Source organism: Symphalangus syndactylus, chromosome 5 (genome assembly GCF_028878055.3).
Source record: "Symphalangus syndactylus isolate Jambi chromosome 5, NHGRI_mSymSyn1-v2.1_pri, whole genome shotgun sequence".
Lineage (NCBI taxonomy): Eukaryota > Metazoa > Chordata > Mammalia > Primates > Hylobatidae > Symphalangus > Symphalangus syndactylus.
Window position 1 is genome coordinate 100,839,634 of NC_072427.2, and position 23,778 is coordinate 100,863,411.

General features: G+C 41.3%; 1 protein-coding gene and 1 long non-coding RNA gene across 7 annotated transcripts in view; both read right to left on the reverse strand.

Moving 5' to 3' along the window:
* BACH1 (BTB domain and CNC homolog 1) overlaps window positions 1–11,516 on the reverse strand; it is a 48,340-nt gene extending 36,824 nt beyond the window's left edge. The window contains exons 1-2 of one of the 6 annotated variants that reach the window (XM_063640642.1): window positions 10,562–11,128; window positions 5,093–5,211 (exon numbers count right to left, since the gene is read on the reverse strand). The gene's annotated coding sequence lies outside the window, so the exon portion shown is untranslated. Of the gene's footprint in view, window positions 1–5,092; window positions 5,212–10,561; window positions 11,129–11,378 lie in introns of those variants that run through there. The other 5 variants (XM_055279416.2, XM_055279419.2, XM_063640644.1 and 2 more) reach the window with 5 other exon arrangements.
* A 10,506-nt stretch (window positions 11,517–22,022) lies between these two features.
* LOC134736839 (uncharacterized) overlaps window positions 22,023–23,778 on the reverse strand; it is a 95,305-nt gene continuing 93,549 nt past the window's right edge. The window contains exon 2 of the long non-coding RNA XR_010121205.1: window positions 22,023–22,244. This is a non-coding gene — a long non-coding RNA (uncharacterized lncRNA). The remainder of the gene's footprint in view (window positions 22,245–23,778) is intronic.

The window sequence follows — 23,778 nt, forward strand, 5'->3', positions numbered from 1 at the left end:
ACTCATATAGCCAACTGCATACTCAAATTACTACCTGTATGTCTAACAGGCATCACCAATTCATTATGTCCAGAAATCTTGGTTGCCACCCTCATCACCATCACCATGCCTTGTTAGGATATATATTAAAATATTAGCATGGTAAGATCTAGGTAATTTTTGTTTCTGCATTCAAATTCTCAACCATAAATACATACTACTTTATAATCAGAAAAATGTTGGAATAAATAACTATAAACAAACAAAAAATGTGCCTTGGTTAAAAAGATAGTTCACATTTATTTTTGATTGTCGTGAAATCTCCCAAAGATTGCCAATTACATTTTCCCCCTTTAGAATAGATATTTCCTACAGTCATCAGCAGATAATTGGTTTGTCACTACATGGTAAGTTGATGGGCTCTAAAACTTAGCAGATTCTTCACAATCAATTACTAAAGAATAAATTAAATTTTATAGAAACCTAAAATAAAAAGAAGACTTGGTGTTTAAAAAAAAAATGAGAGGACCCTGCTAAAAGAAAATGAGGAGGAAAGACCCATCAAGTCAAGTCTAGCCATGTGAACAAGGGCAAATGCGCATGTGTGAAACTGAACAGATAGCCTAAGTAGTTAGCTCCCACCCTATGTGTCTCACAAAGCCCTCTGAAAAATATGAAGTGTTAAACAAACACACAGAATTATTAAGGACAACAGGAAATCAAGTTTCAGGTTATTTTAAGGCTACCAGCAGCCCTGGACAATCAGATTAACGCTCTACTGATATCATCAACTGTGTGATCTTCCGTAAATTACCTGGCTTAACACTTTCTATAATAAAAATTCAGTTAAGCTTAATAAGGATCTCAAGATAAAATGAAAATATTAAAATTGCACAAGTCTGCCCAAAATAACGGCTAATTTCACAGACCTAAAGAATTTCCAATTAAAAAAACACATTCATCCAGGATGATGACCCGCTTCTGTTACAGATAAGGAAACTAAAGGCTTGAGAAGGGCAATAATTTAAAGACTGAAAAAGTCTCTGCTCCCAGGTCCAAATATTACATTTCAATTCATGTTACATGGGCATTTGTGGAACAACAAATTTCCCCTTATTAATCAATATTTGGTGAATTTCTTTTTTCTTTTTTTTTTTTTTTTTTTGAGACAGAGTCTCACTCTGTCACCCAGGCTGGAGTGCAGTGGCACAATCTTGGCTCACTGTAACACCTGCCTCCCAGGTTCAAGCGATTCTCATGCCTCAGCCTCCCAAGTAGCTGGGATTGCAGGCGAGCACCACCACGCCCAGATAATTTTCATATTTTTAGTAGAGACAGGGTTTCACCATGTTGGCCAGGCTGGTCTCGAACTCCTGACCTCAGGTGATCTGCCTGCCTCACCCTCCCAAAGTGCTAGGATTACAGGCATGAGCCACCACACCCGGGTCTGGTGAATTAATTTCTAAATAACACTCACTAGATTATATAACCAATCTCATGCATCACTGAAAGGAACCTGACACTAAACTGTGCTCAACTTATATCATCAAGGTCTATAGTTATACATACTACATATGGAAAACTAGAAGAAAAGAATGGTAGAAAGTATTTCACTACAAGTTACTTTCAATATAGAGGATTAAGCATCCATGTTCTATGTTCATAATGAAATAAAGATTCTTCATATGCCATCTTGTTTATAAACTGTAAAAATTATAACCATAATTCGTATTCTTTAGGAGGCGAAAGCCCTAAAACCAGCTGATGGCCAAAATGATCCCCTGTAGGTTTAAGAGTTGACACACATAGTATGCATAGTAACTGAAAAGATAAAATAAACAAAAAAAGTGCTCTTCAAATTCCTAACTATACACCAACTCACAATAAAATTGAGTCAAAAAGGGGGGTGAGGGTGGGGAGAGGTGCTTAAGAGTATAAAAAGAATGTTAACAATTTTAATTAAAGCAGAAGCTACCGTACGGCAATCGGTATATCATATGAATCACAAATTTGAAACTGTTTTATTCAAGTAGAGATACTAAACTGAAATGCCTTATTTAAAAACAACCTAATCCACTAATCCCTAACAGCCACCGTAGGGCCACAGTTTCTCAATATACACAGCTAAAACTAAAAACATAAGTCTATTTTTTACTATTTAACTTGGGAGTCAAAATAATCATTTCTAAAACGAGGATTTCCAAGCTACAGATTTTGCACCAGTGATCTCAGTAACTACTTTTCATTACATCATAACCACAAGATTCAGCCAAATAAGGAACAATTTGCAGCCTATAAATAAAGCTGAAATATATCTCAGTTTAAATAGCATTTGAGGAACTACTGAGTAGGTAAATACTACTGCATTTATCTGAGACAAAAATTATATTGGTAGTACAAGTCTTTCTAAATTCTATCCAAAAAAATAATACCAGTTCAGAAGCCTACTCTGGCCATTTATCACAGTCTATTTGTTACTCTCAAAAAGAAACAACCATTGAGCAATTACTTTTCATTTTGTAAATTTACAACACTCAAGTGTTTAGGATTTACATTATTTGTCTGCCTTTCACAGCACAGGAAGCACCCAAACCTGGGATTGAGAAGGAACAAGAATGAAATGTAAAAGTGCTTTTACACAGTGACCATACTTGTAACAACATACACAGGTGTCCCCCTTATCTACAGGGGATACATTCCAAGAACCCCAGTGGATACCTGAAACTGCAGATAGTAACAAACCCTATATATATACTATGCTTTTTCATCAAGCACAGTAAGAGATTAACAATAATAAAATACAACAATTATAACCATATACTGTAATAAAAGTTATGTGAATGTGATGTTTGTCTCTTTCTCAAAATATCTATTGTATTTAATACTTTTGGACTTCATTTGACCACAGGTAACAAACTGCTGAGTTAAACAGTGGGTGGGGAGCCTAATGTATTTCAAAATTGCTAACAGAGTAGATTTAAAGGTTCTCACCACACACACACACACACACACACACACACACACACACACACACAGGTAAGTGAGGTAATGGACATGTTAATTAGCTTGATTTAATCTTTCTACAATGTACACATACAGCAAAACAGAAAAGTTAGGAGTACTACAAGAATACTGTATAAACTTAAGGTGGCATTAACTTTAAAGTCTGAAAAGAATGACGAATAAGCTAACCACGGGACAGCTTTCCCTTCGAGGAGGGGAATGAGTGTGTAGAAAAGGGAAGATGTTCCTGTTTTTACTCCTGATTCAAGAATTTGCATTCTAAAGAATCCTGACCCATCTAGCCAATGAACTAACAATTCTATCTGAGCCAAGATGGCCTCAGCACTCAGTGCAAGCCATAGAGACCACAGGTGGGTGTGAACTATGGACTGAGGGACAGAGTAGTCCTCTTAGTATACACATAATCAGAAACTACAAGATATAATTATATGTTCTCCTCTCCCTGAAAGGAATAAGACAATGGCAAGGAACTTCTGAAATGTTTAAAGTATTAAAAAAAAATTTATTTCTTCTATATATATTTATTGGCAAAATTGGCATTTTCAATTTTTAAAAAATTTTTAAATAAACCATTGATTTGATTGTAAAAGTGCTACTTGATCATAGAAGGAAATGGCATATAAAAGGAAAAAAAGTCACCTAAAATTCCAAATCCAAAGACAAGCACATTTTCTTTTTCTCCTCTGAAGTTTGTATCTAAGTGTAGTGGTGGCAGAACTAGTAGACAAGGATGTCACTGTTAACTGCACAACACCATTCACCCCCTCACTTTCTAACCAAACCCTGATTGTGCTCACATATCTACCCTCAACCCGGGGCCATCAACTCCCAAGGAAGTAGACCCCAGCCACAACCTAAGATGAATCACGATCCATTTATGCCAATCACAGCGGTGCTATTCCCCTTGCCCTTGACTCATTTAGGCACTGGCTTGTGTGCAATGCTGACCTATGAAGGAGAGGAGAGAGGGACAAGGTAGCATCTACTATGAGGCTTTAGGGAAAAATTTTTCTCACTGATAGAAACAACCTAGAAAAAAAAAAAAAGTGTGTCTTCTTCCATGAAACTTAAGTCATATTTTCTTGTGACACTTGAACTTGTGGCAGCCATCTTGCAACCATAAGAGGAACTTGCCAAGGACAAAACAAGGACGTTGCCTGCATCTTCAACCTTTTTCCATTGACTGGATTTTTAAATACACACACACACACACACACACACACACACACACACACAGACACACTCTTCCTGACCCAACTTCTCCCTACTAAAATCTATTTCTCTCTACTCCTATTCACAGCTAAGCTTCTCAAATTGAGTTGATACAAGTTGTTTCCTCCACTAACCTATGCATTCATCATTAAACATCCCTAAGGCTTTCTTGATTTCCCAAAACTTAGGCTTCTAATATAGTCTATGGTTCCACAGCACATTTTACTTGTTGCTACTATAGCACGCTATGGGAATGGTTTGCCTGTCTATTAGACTGTAACTTCTGAAAAGTTCACTATTGCCAAAATCTGGAAAAGTTCCTGGCTTATAAAAGCCTAAATATTTGTTTCATAAGTTAAATGTAAACCAAATGCCTAACATGTAGGAACGCCAAAAATACTGAAATGAATTTAGCAACCCTACCGTCCACATACACTGAAAGTTAAGTATGTGTTTGTGTGAGTTGGGGGAGAACAACAGCAGGAACAGGGAGAAAAGAGAACAAAGTGCCTTAGCCTTGAAACTTAAAAACACAGTTTTTCCTCACTCTTCAGAGATTAGAGAGCTGTTCCAAGCTAATTCAACAAAAAAGAGGCTGTTTCCACACTGGCATCTGAGAAGCAGTGGTAGGACAGCTCTCTAGAATCTCAGCTCCTCTGCTATTTGTGACCACTGTTGCCAACCTGCTCAGAGAAGAAAAGGTGGCCCAGGCTTTCTGGGGTCTGGAAAAAGACAAACCAGTCCAAAGACAGGAGGCCCTCAGAGACAAAATACACTTTTTAGAAATCTAAAAAACAATACCTATAGTTTGAACAGCACTTGTGACAGTCTTTTACCACAAAAAGACAACGAAGTAGAGAAAGTTAATCGTAATTACATGCTCATCCCCAAGTAGCATTTCCTTTGACTTCTCTGGATGACAACTGAAACTGAAGGCATGCCAGCAAAGAACCCGAGTGAGCTGGGCAAAATGCTTTCTACTTCAACAGTCTTTTGCTAATGTGAAAGAAAAAAAAAAAAAGAAACAAGATTACAAGAGCCAAAAGCTTTTTTTTTTTCTTACCTCTTTTAACCCGAATTATGACTCTTACCTAGGGGAGTACCCAGAGCCAGGCTGAGAATACACCTCAGAAAAACAGTCGATAAAGAGACATCAGGTACACTGGAAATTGAAGAGGCCTGGGCCAAGATCAGATAACCACTGTACATTTTAAAAAATATTTATATAAAATACGCATTAATGAAATTACAACCTAATAAATTTATTCAATCTTTTATAGCCACATATTTTATAACAAACTGTCTGATGGATGAGCAACTGCACTAATTTAGCTGACTTCCAAAAGATGCTGGCACACTTTAGAAAATGAATAAGGCATTAAGCATATGAAGATATCAGTGAAGAGGAAGTTGGGTGGATAGGTCACCCTATTTCTTCAATAGGACCCTGAGGAGTTCACCTCCTTAGGACAAAAACACCTCCCTAAGGTCCTGGAGGCAGACAAATCAATAAAAATAAGAGATAACAGGAAAAAAGGTGTGTAGGGGGAGGGAGGGACATTTCCCTTACTATACTATTTACTCTACAGCCTTGGAGGTAGGCTATTACGAATGTCCACGCTACAAAGGAATTGAAAACCTTTTTTAGTGTAATTCCACTTTAATGAGGGATGGGGAAGTAGAGTGCAACTGTCCACTATGACTGATCTGATCTAAAAAATGATAAATTTAAAAAGTGAAAATAACTTTACCTGAAAGAAACTGGGAATAAATGGGGCCAGGCACAGTGGCTCATGACTGTAATCTCAGCACTTTGGGAGGCCAAGGCGGGTGGATTGCTTGAGGTCAGGAGTTCGAGACCAGCCTGGCCAACATGGTGAAACCCATCTCTACTAAAACACAAAAATTAGCTGGGCATGGTGGGGGGTGCCCCGTAATTCCAGCTACTACGGAGGCTGAGGCAGAAGAATTGCTTGAACCCAAGAGGCAGAGGTTGCAGTGAGCCGAGATTGTGCCACTGTACTCCAGCCTGGGCAACAGAGTGATACTCCATCTCAAAAAAAAAAAAAAAAAAAACCTGGGAATAATTAGTTTATTACGAAAATATTAGTTTGAACAATGACTTTCCTAAGGCATCGCAAAAAGCGTTTACATTCATTTTTCAAATAACATGATCTGCATACAATTTCAGATGCATTAATGTAACATTTTCTAAATTGTGCCAGTACTGAGAAAGGAAGCAGCTGCCCGCCAATTTCACTGCATGCCTACTGTGTTCCTACACTGGTCATTAACAACCAAGATTCTGGCTACCACTATTTCTTCTTCCTCGTGTTTGCTTCAGGGCAGTTTTTTATTATCCTATGAATATTTTCTAACCTGTCCCTGATCCTAAATAAAACAAAGAATCTGTTCTAGAGGAGTGATATTCAAAGTATTAGACATATAAGACATTTAACATCTAGATAACCAAATTATATTTTGCTCAATTCAATTCTAAGCCAATCATGGGTAAAAATAAGTCACAAGTTTTATGTCTATCTTAGGAGATGAACTAGACTTAATTCCAGCTGCCTTCTCAATAATCGCACCAATGATAAAAACAGAAAGTAGAAAGCTAAATAATCAAAATTTCAACTCAGTGCACACTTACAAGGTACCACACACGATGTTCTCTCTTTCAATCTGTTAAACATTCCCAAGTTTCAAAACCACAGAACTAGAATGAACGCATATCATACCACCCAGTTCAGCAACCAACAGTTTATTAAAGAAACACAGCCAAGGCACATTCAGAGTGCCACAGGAGATAAAACAGAAAGACACAGATTCTCACCATCAGGAAACTTAGACTCTGGCTGAAGGAATGGTCAAAATAACAACCTTTCTGAATTACTAACAGGTACAAAAAGCTATACGGTAAACATGTCCATTGTATTCATATCCCATTTCATGGATAATTTTTCTGTATTAGTATAGGCATATCACCTAAAGAAAACATAATACTTAGAAGAAACTAATTAGCATACAAATTTACATTCTAAATGTTTCCAACAAACTGGATAGGGCCCAGGAATATGTACTGAGAAACTAGTTCTGTTCTGGTATTAACAAGAAGGGAGGGGTGGACAGGTTACTAAAGCTGCCAGGCCACAACGTCAACTGCAAAGTGGAAAAGACTAGCCAAAGAATGGCAAGTGTTTTTATTTCGTAAAAGCCAGTTTCAATTAACTGGTTAGTGACTACCTCAAGCACTCCGCTGAGACTAAGATTCTTTTAAGTAAAAAGCTATGTTCTGTGTTCCTTGCCCTCAGAAGTTGGATGTATGTTTGAGATAGTGCTACTGACTTAACGTAAGAGTGTTCCCCAGGTTGTTTTTCCAGTCTCACTTGTGATCAATGGCGGCGATTCAGCTCTCAACAGCTACAAAACACTGTGTAACTAAGTACTTCCCTGATTCTAAACAACAGATAATAACACCTAACACTTACTTATGTTTCTTATAAAGCTGGCACTGTGCTAACCACTTACCCTGTATTAACGCATATAATCCTCACAACAACCTCTCTGATATAGATTCTACTATCACCACCCCTGTTTTACAGAGGAAACAATGAGGCACTAGTTACCAGGTAGAAGAGCTTGCCCAAGGCTTTAAAGTGGGTGACACAATCAGAACCTGACCTTAAGCAGTCTAGCTCCAGATCTACTTTTAACCTTACTGCTTCTTTGTCAACTGTACAGCGATCAAACCCAGACTTCAGTTATGTTAGTGCACTGTGTAAGCCAGGTGCCTGGGCTTCAGGCTAGTGTAAGTCAGTGTTTTATCTGCAGTCCCGAAATGTTTACTCCCTCCAAGGGGCACGGATTCTGGGGAATTGCACTCAAATTACCCATACCTTTGCCATCGGTACATTACCTCATTTGACATATGACAAAACAATCTCGAAAATCATCGTTTCACCACATAAAATAAACCCTCTGTTTAGAATGCTTAGGGAATGCAGGTTTTAGGGTTAAGACAATTCTCTCATTAACAGAACATTAGTCAGAAAATTAGAAGAGAGGTGATGATTCCTAAAACATAAGTCATGGAGAGATGAGCGCTATGAGGAGAAAATCTGACAAGTGGTAATTTTAACAGGCTTTGCAACTGTTATTCTGAGCATCATCTCTCACAGTACAGGTGTGTAGAAGGCACATGGTACATGAGATTTAACTGAATGGTAAATACTAACCACCCTCACCGCCACCACATGCCCCCAGCACTAGTAGGAGGTTGATATTCTGAATAAATGCCACTTCCCAAGGGATTCACTGAATATGTCTTATTATTAATCTTCATTAAGAGAATGTAAGCTTGGCAAAAAAACAAACAAAAAAACAGACTTCAAAGAGCAACAGTACAAAGTAATTTTTAAATATGATATACATATTAAACTCCAATGTGTAGATTATCTTCAAGTATTTCCACTGCACCCTTTTACACATCACTGCACTTCAGATCACATACATTAAACAAGCCAACGAATGGGCTTGTCTCCAAATTCAAAATACAGGTTATCCAATGAAATTCTGTATTTTTTGTATTTCCATCCCCAATATCAACAATGTAACAAGAAATTTACACTCAAGCTTCTAAAGTAAAATATACAGACAAAACTCACATGGAATATTAACAGTCTGAAAGAACTCTTAGGAGGAAACCATAAGTTAAAAGAAAAAGCATTCCAGTTGTTGAAAGAACGTTATTGACAGTGGTTAACAGGCTATGTTCCCCCAGCAACAAAGGGGTGGAGGACATGCATGCGCATTATATAATATGAATGCACTATTGTTAGTCTGCACCTTTAAGCTTAATGTCTTTCTTATATTAAAGTTTTTTAAAGTTTTAATATATTATTTCCAAATGAACCTCCTCGCACCCCACCTTGGAGGCCCTAATACTTACAAAATTCGTGATTTCTAATCTCCTCTAGTCCCAGACTTAAAGGAACAAAATAAATCGTTTTTCCTAATACAAAATATTTTAAATGAACTACCATTAATAGGAATCATCATTTTTTTCACCAAAGGGCCAAATACCCAGCTCTACATTTCCCACTCCTAAACTTTGTTTGCAATGAGGACTCATATAAATATTTGGGTTGTGTGCTCCTTTTTAAAGCAAGAAGCAATGACACCAGGTGTTACATAATCAAGACAATGAGACAGGTATTTATGGTTGGCCATTCATTAAACAGCTCTTTCGAGACTTGACCCAATGAGACCCATATTGTGCTTACCCTCCTCTGACTCCTGAAACTTCTTGTGTATGCATGAAAAGCCAAGGGCCATGAGAAACAGAGCAAGTCCCCTCCGTGTACTCATAACCAAATTTTTATGACGCACAAATTAAGCTCACTGCTTGAAACTTAATAGACCACATAACAAAAACCACAAAAAGGAAACTAAGTCCAGTAAAAGTAGTATTTTTGTTACAATATTTTTTATTGGGTTACCCCTAGCTGCAAATTTCTTCCCCAGTTTTAGCTCTCTCCAGCGCAAATTTATTCTCAGACAGCAGGTCACGAGGCTCCGTCTTCAAACCTGCCTCAGTGCTATTGGCCACTGCCTAAGAGTGCTCTCCCACTTCACCCACTGATAACCTGTATCAAAACAACCCCAGCTGGGTCCCCTTCAGCCTTCTGAAGCAACCCCTCTAGAGCGCTCTTTGGCCTTTTATAGTGGAGGCATGTGATGAGAGTATCTGCACCAGCTGTTTCTAATTACCTCTCAAGCTGGAGCGAATGACTCAGCAACCCAACTTTTTAAAGAGTCATCCTACCTTGTTAACCAACCAACATACTGAACAATAGTAAACCACTTGACAGAACCATAGGTTAAACAACAATACAAGAATCACAACACCAAAGTCACCCTACTCCAAGCTGACTCACCGGGAGCCTTTCTTCCCTAGGCTTAAGATGTCCAAAGGCAGAAGTGGCAAGTGCCTTCAAGCCCAGCCCAGCCCTTGCACCACTACCCAAAGACCAGGAAGAAGCAAGCCGACCTCTTCCCATTTCTCTGCTTGACTATGTGAAGCGCTCAAGCGCTCTGCCACTAACACATCTGGGATTTCCACCCTTTATCCTTCTGAACTGCATTCAATGCAAACCCTCTGATGTAAAGGGTGTTCAAATATATGACCAAATTCCCACAGCATCCTCCATGGGTAACAGTCCCTAACCCTACACAATTCTCCAAAAAGCAAAGCATCCTACAAAACATTCTTTGTTCCTCCAAGCATGACATTGTAGCTCGTTTTCCCCATACACGTTCTCTCACAATTACTACTACACTTTACCTGGAATCAGCATAAGTTTAACGCAGAAGCCTCACTCCATAAAAGCATTCCGCACAATTCTACTCAATGACATGAAACTGCCGTGTAAGAATGAGAAAGCAACGGCACGCGTGTTACATTACACGAGCACAAAGCTGGTGTCTCCAAAATCAACGCCCACTCTCACCATATTGTGCGAGGCTTAATTACAACGCGTGGGCAAAACTCCAACAAAGGGAGTCCTGGGATCTCCAGTCCCCAAAACCAGTCTTCGCTAAATCCAGCTCAGCACGGTGGCCTTCTCTCCCCAGGCACAAACTCGGCTTTTCTTACGCGATTCCACGCGCGACAGGCACCGGGCTGAGTAGACGCGAGGCTGGGCATGCGGTGAGAGGCGGCGGAGGACAATACCGGGCCCCAGCCGCGAGGGCGGTGCTGATGTGTCACAGCCCGGGCGGGCCGCGGGCGAGGGGCCGGGCAGGCGCCCGAGGGCGGGGAGAGGGGGTGGGGCAGGGACCCCGCGGCCCCCAGCCCCCGCCCGCCCCGGGTAAAGTACGGCGCGCGCGGGTAAACAACAGCTCCGGGAGTGCAGGGGGTTCGGCCGCCGACGGGACGCCCCTTCCGGCGTCGCGGCCACTACCAGGATCCCGGCCGCCGGCCTCCCCCGCGGGCCCCGCTACGTGCCCCCCGCGCCCCGCCCAGCCCAGCCCAGAAAGAGCCGCCCCCGGCCCGCCCGTGCCTTCCCCGGACCTGTCCGCGGGCCTCCCCTTACAGGCCCGCGGCCCTGACCGCGCCAACCCTCCCGGAGAAGGGCCGGCGGGACGGCCGAGCTACTCACCAGAGCTGAGGCGCGGCGCGGCCCGACTGACTGCAGCCAGAGCGCCCGCCGGGCGGCGAGGGCAGCGGTCAGGTGACTCACTCCTTCCGCGCGGCCAGCCGCCCCCTCCCTTCTGCGCCGCTCTGCTGCCGCCACCTCGCGGCGCCAAAACCCCGCCCGCCCGCTGGAGGCCCCGCCCCCGGCGCCGAAGCCCCGCCCTGCCGCCCTCGAAGCCTCTGTCAGCGAACGAGCGAGCGCAATAGCGCGGGCAGGGGTCGCCGCGGCCGGAAGCCCACGCGGGGGGGTTGCAGGGACGGGTCGTAAGGGGCGGGGCGGGCCTCGGGGAGGCGGCGATGGGGTCCCCGGACCTCCGCGCGTGGCACATCCCGCAGCCTGAACTGACTCCCACTCGAGGACCACCTCTTCTCTGCCTTCGGAGGGCAGAACGGAAAGGCCGAGCGCCTCCTCGCCTCGGGAGCTGCAGGACGCCCTAATTCAGCCGAGTCGCCGCGTGCCCGGGTGTCCGGACAGCAGGAGAGAGGACGGGCGCTGGCCCCACCGGAGTCGCTTTACCCCCTGAAGAGCTCCTCGCTGCCTGCCCTGGGGGTGGCGGGCGTCCAGGTTCACAGGGTACTTGAGCTTGCTGGGGTGGGGTGTGTATCAAGTGCGTCCAGGGTTTTGTGGAGAGCGTCTAGCAGTTGCTCTACTTCTTACTGACAATGAAACAAGGGCGCCCACGACAGGTGTTCTCTTTTCGCTGTCGCTGCCAGGAAGCTTCCAGCCAGGTTCAGCGCCCAGTGGTGTCAGCCGACCCATCTCGAGCCTTGGTTCCGCTGTCATCTTCTGGTGCTTATTCTGGTGTTTATCCAACTGTCCGTTTTGAAATTATGTTCCCAAGCCATTTAACACCTCTGGAGTTCAAAGCACTAGCTGTCAGCGGAGAGGGATGCAGGCGCAGCGGAGGGGACTGTGCACGCCAACCCCACGAGGGTTCCTGCGGAGATGGCACGGACCTTGAGGTCTGAAGCCAAAGGACGATTTGTGTGAAGGGATTTTATTGTTAGCTTTGGAACCAGCAACAAGAAGACAGCCCTGGAGTTTCCGGGGCAAAAAGGATACCAAGATAATAATTTAGGTATTATGACTAACATGACTGCATTTGCACCCACAGGCTATGGGACTTGGGGACCTTTGAGTTACATCCAAAATACATGAGAAAATCACATAAGTGAAGTTGGATGGGAGTGCGAGGGGTGAAGTGATACATTATGACCTAGAATTAGGGGAGGCTTCCTGGAGCAGGTGATATTTGCATTGGGTCTTAGTTGGGAAGAGTGGAACCCAGCAGTCTAGATAGGGTCCAGAGGTAGGAGTTACCTCGCATCCCAGGCTGCCTCATTTCGTGGTGAGAGTGCAGATATTTAGTGAAACAGGAGGCAAGGACACTTGGAAATACCCCATGAAAGAAGGATTGAAGTTCTTACAGACACATGGAAGTATCCGAGGCTTTATTCTCCTTCCACCTTGAGCCAGTGGAATTGCGGTCTCTTTTTTCTACACCTATGCAGTTTTTTCTACACCTATGCAGTTTTTTCTAGGGGAAGATCAGACCCTCCTCTTTGGGAGGAACTCTTGCTTCTTTAGATAATAGCAGTGACATTTTCTAGCCTGAAAATTATGATGTATGCCCTGATATGCTTAATTATTTGAGAAGTTCTCACAAAGGTATACAGATGTGCTGAGAGTATCAAGGCAAGTGAGTGACTCTCAAGCTTCATTATGGGTAAGAATATCTGGTTTGCTTGTTCAAATGCAGATTCCGGCCGGGAGCAGTGGCTCATGCCTGTAATCCCAGCATTTTCGGAGGCCAAGGCGGGCGGATCACGAGGTCAGGAGATCGACATGGTGAAACTCCATTTCTACTAAACCCCAACATGATGAAACCCCGTTTCTACTAAAATACAAAAAATAGCCGGGCACGATGGTGCGCGCCTGTAGTCCCAGCCGCTGGGGAGGCTGACACAGGGGAATCGCTTGAACCTGGGCTGTGGAGGTTGCAATGAGCTGAGATCGCGCCACTGCACTCCAGCCTCGCGACAGAGCAACACTCCGTCTCAAAAAAAAAAAAAGAAAAAGAAAATGCAGATTCCTGGGTCCCACCCCCAAAAGATTCTAATTTTATAGATCTGAGTAGGACCTAAGGGCCTGCATTTTTAATACTGAAGCATGTGGTCTTCAAGCTTATGGCATGTAGTAGGAACAGGACGAAAAATGAAACTGGAGAATGAAATGAAACCAAGTCAGTATGAGAAGGGCCTCATGCACAGCACCGGGAGTTTGGACTTTATCCCGTGGTCTGCAATAAGTGAGTAGAGGTTTTTAAGTCATGTGATTGTTTTTAAAAGCTAATTCTAGTATTGAGAAGGAATGGGAGTGGAAACAGATGGTAGGTTGAATGAAGGAATGAATGAATGATGATGCAGTAAAATGTTCAGTAAAAGATGTGGCACTTTTTATTTTCAGTCTTCTCTTGTTTTGAACCAAAACCACTTAGAATGTATTTCTTTTAAAACCTGAATATCAGTGTAAATATTCAAAAACAACTGTATGTTCTGACCTATGTCTTCTGGACTTCCAGAGTTAGCATTAACATTATTAGCTGCCAGGCCAACAAAACCTTGAGTAATCCTACTATACTCAGAATCAAGAAAAGTCGCTACATCATTGGTCAACTTTGAAGAACATCAGCCTCAAGATCTTTTACACTAACTCATACATTTATTAAAATCTATTACTAAAACAGATTTTTAAAAATTATCTTGAGGTTAAAATGAGACATGGTGCTTCGACCCAATTTCTATTGGAAAAAAAAATGTTAAGATTTGGGGACCAAGAAAAAAATTGATTGCTTTTTTTTTTTTGAGATGGTGTCTCTCTCTGTCATGCAGGCTGGAGTGCAGTGCAACCTCTGCCTCCCGGGTTCAAGCGATTCTCCTGCCCCAGCCTCCTGAGTAGCTGGAATTTCAGGCACCCACCACCAGGCCCAGCTAATTTTTGTATTTTTAGTAGAGACGGGGTTTCACCATGTTGGCCAGGCTGATCTCAAACTCCCGACCTCAAATGATCCACCTGCCTTGGCCTCCCAGAGTGCTGGAACTACAGGCATGAGCCACGGCTCCCAGCTGATTGCTTTCAGTTGGTATTGGTAATAGTTTGAAACTGGGACAAGTAGCCTAGTCTTGCGGTCTTTCTGCTCCTTAGCTCAGCTAGGTCCAAGTTCTTGTCTCACAACCAGGAAAAATTAGGCACACAGACACCAGAGAGTGAGTGGAGTGGAATTGATTAAGCGAAAGGAAAGCTCTCAGCAAAGAAGGAATGCCGGGAGCAGTTCCCCTACCTGAAAGTGGGAAAATCCCCTCCCATGTGGCTGAGCCTGGGGTTTTTATGCATTCAGAATGGGGAGTGCATACTGATTGGTTTATGAGTTTGCAAAAAAAGGTTAAAGCAAAGACACCACTCAAAGGCAGGCACAACAGCGTAGAAAACCAATTAGAAGGGGTAGGTATACGTAAAATAGGTGAAGGGTGGGGATCAGAGGAAAGCATGCCAAACAGGAAGATAAGTTCTCAATCTGGTCTGAGAATTTAACCTGTAGCTTGGCTTTCAGGCTTTAAACTATCTTCAGCCTGGAGGTGGGGTTTCACCGGGGACCTGCCTCTATCTGCCTAGGCATTTGACTGTCTTCTGTTGCTGTCACTAGTAGCACAACATAAAGATTTTGTGCTACTGTTTCACAGTGATTTGCAATTAGTGCTTTTTTTTGTCATGTAGTTTTGGTTTTAGTGCATTATTCTTTAGGAGAATTTATCCATGAAGCTTGGGTATCATAGCTTACTGCTATGGCCTTGATTTATACTTCTCATTGACTGTGAGAAATGATGGTTAGTTTTTCTGCTGTGAGCAGGTTTGTTGATATACAATACTGTTTGCAAGATGTTATATATGTACATTGTCACATTTCTTTCAAAAATGATATTTCCACTTTTTACAAACATACATATCTTCTTTCTGGCCATCATACTGATTTTATTGCCAAAATAAAATCTTACTATTAAATTAACTCGAAAACAATTTAAATAACTATAAGCCACAGTTAGGGAATGATTTTTAATAAAACCTAGATGCATACACCATCATTTTCTCCTCTAATAGCAGGTTGCCTTGCCTGACTCAAAAATGAGGGAGCTAAATCATACAGATAGGTGACATGTTCATGGCTATAAGGAACACCATAGCATAATATTTGGACAATAAGACATAATACATATCCTGAAAAAACTTTGATGTGTAGTCAGTGTAACCCTTGTCCCCTGTCCTCCTCCCTAACCTCAGGAAAGATCCACACATCCACATTTATTCCCTACCCACCTTCGGTTTTGAATCCTAATTTCCACAGATGCAACATGGCATCTATAACCCCTACAAATCTGCATACCCCTCCAGCCTTCCCGGAACTTCATTCCCTCCATCTTCATTGCCTTAGCTCCTTTTGTCTTTAAGAATTCACTAAGTCAAGAAAATACTGGAGGGGGGGTGGGGCAAAAAAAACTCGGCTTTAAACTGTGGGGGATTACCCAGATAAACACAAGTCTCCCCACTTGAAAAACTGCTCTTTGACACCTGTACCCTAAGATGTGACTATGGATTAAAGTCATAGCACCCCTGCCCCCAGGTTGGAAGGTTTTTTGGAAAATGAACGTATTTTATTAGAAGACAATGAGAACCTCCTGGAGCAAATGAGTAAACACACCCTTGTGTTTACCTGATAACTGAAATCAAAGATGAGGTGTAGCCTCTGGTTTGAAATGTTACAAAGTCTAAGATCAAGATAAAGGCAGAAAAATGAAAAGGAAATAGCCAATTTTGAAGCAGAAGAACTCAGTGAGACAGGGGCCAAATCAGTGAAAGAAGTGCTGCTCAGATACCAGATTTAATGACAACCAAAGTGGCCCAAATATCCAAAAAGAATTGCACTTCTGAAAACCAGTAGGAGGTTGCAGTGAACTAAAGATGGCCACAAAATTTTTGTCATTTTCCTCGTCAAGAATGGAAGTTTATTTTTCATCATCTTGAATCTGGCCCTGTGACTGCATCACCAAGAAGACACTGCAGAAGTGATTCTCTGCCAGTTCTTGTTCTAGTCTTTTAGAAGACTATCAGCCTCTACTTCCTCTTTCTTCAAATGAGCTCTCTTGGGACACCCTCTCTCAGAACCAAACCACCATGCATGGGGCATGTGTGGCCTCTTCACTCAGGAGCCCCAGCAAAGCAACCAGCCAGTACTGAGCATCAAGTGCCAGTCATGTGACTGAACCATCTAGGATGTTCTTTGGTCAAGTCTTTACAAAAGAACTTTCCAGCTGAGCCCAGCCAACACATAGAATTATGAAATAATAAAATGATTATTGTTTAAAGTCATGAAATTTTGCAGTGTTTTTTTATATAGCAATAGATAGCCAAAATCAAGATTAAATAAAATATCAGATGATTAAAATGGAGCATGAAAATGGAGTTAAATTTGTAAGAAGAACCACAACCCCAATGATCATGACTTAGAGGAAAGTTCAGTAAATAAAACAGAAAATATTGAAAAAGCCTGTTTCATTTTAAACCTGTGTCAAGCTCCTAGACCTAAAATGACACTTGAAATTGTCCTCCATTAGAATTAATTGTGCTACAAATTTTCTCTCATTCTGTTACATATAAAGAAGTAGAGAAATTATTCTCTCATAAGCTAATGCTGCAAGGTGTTCTTATATATATGTATATATACATACATATATTTTTGATATTAACATAATAGTTTATATTTAAATGTTTAAGTGTTTTATATAATATTTATATTTATACATTTATCACCATCTATACACACACACAAATATATGTATACACACACATATACATACATATAAATGTTTGGGGATAGAAAGTGAGACCCTCAGCATCTTGGATGTAGCCTGATTGCTCTGCACCCAACCGAGGAGGAGTGAGGGGAGAAGAAAGTAGAGTTCCAGCCAGAAAGGTGACAGAAGACTGCCCAAAGCTTCATGTAACGAATCCTTCAAGCCTGCAGAAAAGTTACTAAATGTTTGGTGCCAGTGTCTTCCTGCAGAGTCAGTGATGCTTATGCTTGGTACTGAATCAGAGACAGCACCTTCAGCCATAGTCACACGTCTGCAAAGGACAGAATAATCCAGCCTGATAGCTTTCTTCTATGTATTTGTTGGTGTTTACACCAAGGATTGTAGCCTGCAGCTCTTGATCTTTTATTCTGAAACGTTATGGAAGTAGTAAAGGCTACTTTGTAACATACCTGTTTTAATAAATGTATTCTCAATTTTTTTAAATGCAAAACTGGCACAACCAAGAGAGGTGCCATATTTTGACTCATGTTTTTACTTCACCTCTTCATATACCACTTCATTCAGTATCCTCAATCAGGTTCTCAATAGAGGTCAATTTTGCACCCCCAACCCCTGCAGCAGGAGATACTGTTACGGGGTGGGTGGTACTAGCCTCTAGGAGGTAGAGGCCAGAGATGCTGCCAAACATTCTACAATGCACAGGACAGTACCCATGGATAAAATACTTTGTGAATGAGGATACGTTATTTGCCATTCAGAACAAATAATTATCTGGCCCAAGTTTCCACAGAGCCAAGGCTGAGAAACCCTGACCTAAAGATATTCATGCCCCAATATGAGAAATGTGTGTATACATTAAAAGAAAGTGTAAAGGAGTAAAGGAACAAAGTGGAAAGAAAAAAATGGAACCAGGAAAGAAGCTAAAACATACATATTGCAAAACATCTTTGATAAAATATCTTTGATAAAGATGAGCTACAGATTTATCTGTAGCTTCCTGGCATCCAAGTAAAAAGATAAACCAGGTAATTCAATCATGAGCTAACTGAGGGCTGAGTGGCCACCGTGAGAAGTACTGAACTCCTAGAAGAGAGACTGTAGACACAGGTTGTCATCACAACAGCCTATTCCCTGGACTGAGGTGCCATACATACGGAGCACTTTGGAAAGGGAGGAAAATGATTGATCTTTGAATAAGAACTACTGGGTCAGAGGAGAGAGATGGATATTAGCATGAAGAGATAGAACAGTCAATTGATTAGGGGTGCTGGGTTTTCAGCCTTGATTGTTCCAGATTCCCTCTCCAGCCTCTTCCACACTTCTCTGTACCCTAGGAGGCAGGCCTCTTAGGATGGTATTAATGGATTCCCCACACTCCCTCACTTCTGGTTGATAACGGACAATGGCAGATGTCTACAGGAACTCAGCTGTCTACCTGCCAGGCCATGGGTTGGCTATGGCTATATTCCTCTACCAAAGTCCCCAGCTCCTGCCAGGCCACCCTCACCTACAGCTAAAGCCAAAGCAACATCACTCTAAGGGTGGTAATATCTCCCTACTTTGGTTAGCCCTAGGGTGCATCACCCCTTTGGTGGGTTCCCTGCCCTCATCCTTGTAAATGGTTCCATCTGTTTTCTGTCAGTTCCCTGACTGATTCACCAGATCAAGACTTGGGGGTAAGGAGAGTGACTATATTAACACATCAAAGGAAAGAATGTGAATGTAGTAAAGAGAAGTTAAATCAACTCCTAAAGCCAGTAAAGGGAAAGCTAGAGGTACAAGTAGGAACATCATATCCCTTGCCCTGCCTGGGACTCGGTATTTTACTCCTGGGCCCTGTGAACCTGCAGGACAGGAGAAGGAAGGAAGCACAGGCTACCATGGTTTGGTTCTACTACATTAGCTATCAAGGTCTTCCAACTTGGATTTCTCTTTGATTTCTTTCTAATTATTTGCCTTTACATGTACATTTACCTACTGGAAGAGATGGGTTGGTTAGTAAGCATCAATATTTGAAACACTTGTTAGCTATATCCTCATTGTAAATCAATAAATTATCTTTCCAGTATTCCCCCTGCCTCTGCAGCTTCAGGTGAATGTGCATCTTAAAGTTGTTATCACCACTGATGTGTCTATAGTTTAGGTTTCTGCATCAGCAAGTTGAAAATCATGGTGAGATGACAATCCTGCAGTGACCTGGTTCAGGTGGTTCGTACTTCATGGAAACACCCTCTTTATTAATCATAGTAGCTTCAGGACTGACCTTTAGATCAGGGATGCTTTATTTTCCATACACTTACCTTGCCCTTAATCCCTTTGTGACAGACACTGCTTTGTCTGCCCAATATCCCTTCCTAACATAATCCTGATTAAATGTGCAATGTACCAACTTAAAACATGCCTTTCCAGATTGCATTAGCTATGTGACCTAGTCCTTCTCAACCACATATAAGCAAATATAGACTCAATACAATTTCCAGGAAAGTTTTTACTTTCCTGGTAACAAAAGACTAAATCAGCTGCGCTTATGCCCTCTGTCCACCTTCACTTGAATGACTGGAGGAGGAGCTCTTTTCTTTCAATCATGAGGATGAAAACTGCAGGCTAAGGATAGCAGAGCAGGAAACGAGGAAGAAGCTCAGGTGCTTGATGACTTTCTTGAGCAGCTGATTAGCCCTGGTTACTGAGTTTACTCTTCTTTTAAAAGCAGAGAAAGAAAACCCTATTCAGTTAAGCTTCTAGAGTTGAGTTTCTATGACATAAAGCCAAAAGAAGTCTTAACTGATACCCCTTCTTAATCTCAAGTCCCTCATGTCATTCTGTATAAACATACGTGCTAAGAACCCTGAAGTCATGCATCCTCTGTTGTATGGGAGTAAGTGGATTGTTATGAAAATATTCAGTGCAATAAACTGAATGTTTATGTCTCACCAAAATTCTTATGTTGAAATCCTAACCCCCATTGTAATGTTATTAGGGGGTCAGGCCTTTGGAAGGTGATTAGTTCTTGAAGATGGAACCCTCATAAATGAAATTAGTGCCCTTATAAAAGAAACCCCAAAAAGCTCCCTCCCCTATCCCACCATGTGAAAACACAGCAAGAAGGTGACATCTGCAGCCCAAAAGAGAGCCTTCAGCAGAACCTGACCAAGCTGAACCATGATCTTGGACTTCCAGCCTCCAGAACTGTAAGAAATAAGTGCTTGTTATACAAGCCACTGTGGTATTCTGTTAAAGCAGCACAAATCAACCAAGACGCTCAACCTACACCTATGATCCTGGAAGCTGGCAAATGAATAGCAGTGAATGACAGTATAATAGTGTTGACAGTAATAAAAGAAAAAAGATGTATGTTATTATGAAATTATGAAGAATATTATTGACTTCAGTATTGCTACCTCCCCTTGGACATAATGAGGTCACACATAAGAAAACACAGATATAGATAAGCCAGTAAAAATACTCTGTTCCAGGAAATGGCTTTTTCGAAACATGGGACAGCTGCCAAACAAAAAAAGGAAATTAAAATCCTTCAAAACAATTTTATGGATTTAAGCTATGCAAAAACATTGGGGGAGCATGTGAAATTATATGGAATTATTCTGATACTCAGCCTCTTTTATTGTGCATTTTATGAAAGAATAATCAATAAAACATCTGTCATAATTGCATAAATTTTAAAAAGCAGATCCACTTAACGTGGCCAAAATAAACTAAATGTATTTTAAATCCATGTCTCTGAACTGAAGCTACAGGAGTGAGATGTTGAATCCCATTTAATAAAAGGAAATATCTTTTTATACTAGCAATTTGAGAATTTTACCAGAGTAAAAAGAGGCTCTAGAATGAATATTAAGCTTACAGTTCTAAAAGCATCCATTTAAATTGGTTAGAACACTGGAAAATTACCCACTGGCTAAATAAGATTTCCAGAAGGAATACTATTGAAAATGTTTTTTACATCCCTTAGGAAAAACGGAGAAAATAAACAGAGGGCATATCTCTAATTAACTACATGTACCCCTTGAGTTTCCAAAAACAAGCTCTAATATAATTTGATTCTTTATCCTTAGCAATGGGAAGTCAAGCATAAAACCATGTGCAAGCACCGCATGATGTGGCATAGGAAAGAAAACATTAATCATAGACATTTCTATCACTTTTTAATAGACGAAAATCCATGTTTCTATTAGCAGATACAAACAGATCAGTCTGTGCCCTTATTACTTTTCTAGTTGGTGCCCGAAATCCCTTAAACATTGATTATTAGGGGTGAAGGTTTTGCGTATTCAGAAGTTCTCTGTTAAAATTCAAATTCTTTCAGAGGGCAAACATTAAGCCACATTCAAGGACAGTTGTAATCACTTTAGTGAGAAGAAGCTCATAAAAATACTCATGGCGAACGGGATTTACATGCATTTTGACAGGAAAGTGGAAGAAAGCATCCAGAGCAGAATCCATGCCACTGTCGGGGCCTGAGAGAAGTTTGGTGGAGTTGGGGAGGGCAGTAGAGGGCACTGAATGCTAAGTAGCAGAAGGATGACAGAGACGAATTCTGAATCATTGACAGGTGAGCATAGTTTTTGGAAACAAGTGTTACCTATTCATTAAGATTTTTATTAAAAATCCAGTTAAGATATCGAAAATAAGGCCCTGAGATACTGTAGATTCATTATTAGAAAAATAAAGAATGATATATATTATGAAAGTGCAAAAAGTAGGAAAGATTTAAATACATCTATCCACATTCAATATTCAAAATGTATTTTTGTGAATCTGATATTTCATAGATTTTGTTTCATTTGATACACCAGGAATATCTTAAATGAAAGTATATAAAACAGGAATTATCTCAAATGAAGAAGTTGAGTTTTCAAGCCAAAAGCTGGCAAAGGTTGCCATGCAGTCTTCAGGCTCATTGACCAAGAGCCCCTTCCTCCACCTGAAACATTTGCTGAAGATCCTGTAAATAAATACGGGTAAATAAACTTGACTGTATGGACTTCATAAGTGCCTTCTTATACCAATTTATGTGCATGTTTTAAAGCTTTATGTCATACAGTGTGCAGTTATATCCTTTTAAAGTATGATTTGTAATCATTTAATAAAAGGTCTATTCCCTATTATGTCATATGATTTGTAGGAGGTATTTTGATCAGTTTTATTTATAATGGTCAAAAGTGGCAAAATCCTGGCCTCTGTGGAGTCCTGCTGGGAGAGAATATGAAGCAAGCCACGGATGGCCTAGAATAGAAACTGGAAGGAAGCTACATTGGGCTTCCTGCTATCTGAATCACCAAGTTCGGGAACTAAGTATTTACTAGTCTTGAGTACTTATTAGTTCAATTCGAGCTAACAGGAAGTCATTGATGAGAAAGTAGATGGAACAGAAATCAATGTAGACTGCTTTTGGAGGGACTTTCATCCCTCGTGGAGAGGCATTTCAGCATAATGATTACAAACATGGACTTTAGTTAGAGCCAGAGTGTTTGAAACCCACTTCTACTACTTACCCATTTGTGCCTGTTTCTTCAACCATAAATAGGGATTATGCTGGTACTTATTACAACAGAGTTGTTGCAAATATTAAATGAGTTAACATACAAAGAGCATTTAGACCAGCACATAGGCATAATTGTATAAGTATTAGCTTTATTATTATAGAAGCCAAGAATATTTTAGACAAAAGCAAGGGTGAAGCAGAGATCAGGTCCTGCCCAAACCTAATTTGCTGATTCTGAGAAGGGACTAGATAGCATCAAGAAATATGAAAATGGTGGCAATGAGGATTTTTTAGCTTTGAAGTTATGTAAGAGGAATACTAATCATTCCTTAATGTGAAACTATCCAAGAGATATTACCCTAATTTAAATTTCAGTTATAAACTGGTTTGATGATGGCCTTTAGAATAGAGGGGTGTGTGTGTGTACGTGTGAGTGTGTGTGTGTGCGTGCGCACATGCTTTGGAATAAGCATCTTCTAAGTGAAAACAAAACTGTGAAGACAGCCTCCCAGGGAGCAGGCTGGAGTTGAAGTGCACAGTGTTGGTGATCCACCGAGACCCTTCAGACCCTTTTTACCGTTTTTGTGCACCTCTCTGCTCTTGCTCCCGATGGCCAGCCCTTCTTTAGAAGACGTTCCTCAGTCAGTGAAGCTGCTTCCCACCCCCATCCCCTGCACATGTTGATTCAGAAATGCCTGCAACTTTATCTGTCTCTGGATGGTGCTTAGCTGCTGGGCACAGGAGTATGAAAGCCAAGCTCCTCTGCCTCATGTTATTCTCTAAGTTCCCCTGTGGGATCAGGCCACACCTATCTTCCGCAGGACTTTTGTCCAATATTGCACCTTATTTGGCTTCCTCCCCTTCTCTATTCTTCCTTCATTTCCTTACTGATTTCCCTTGGGAGGAAAATAATAAATAACAAATCACTTGCACATGAATCCTTGTCTCAGGGTCTGCTTCTGGGGAACCCACCTGCTATGATCTGAATGTTTGT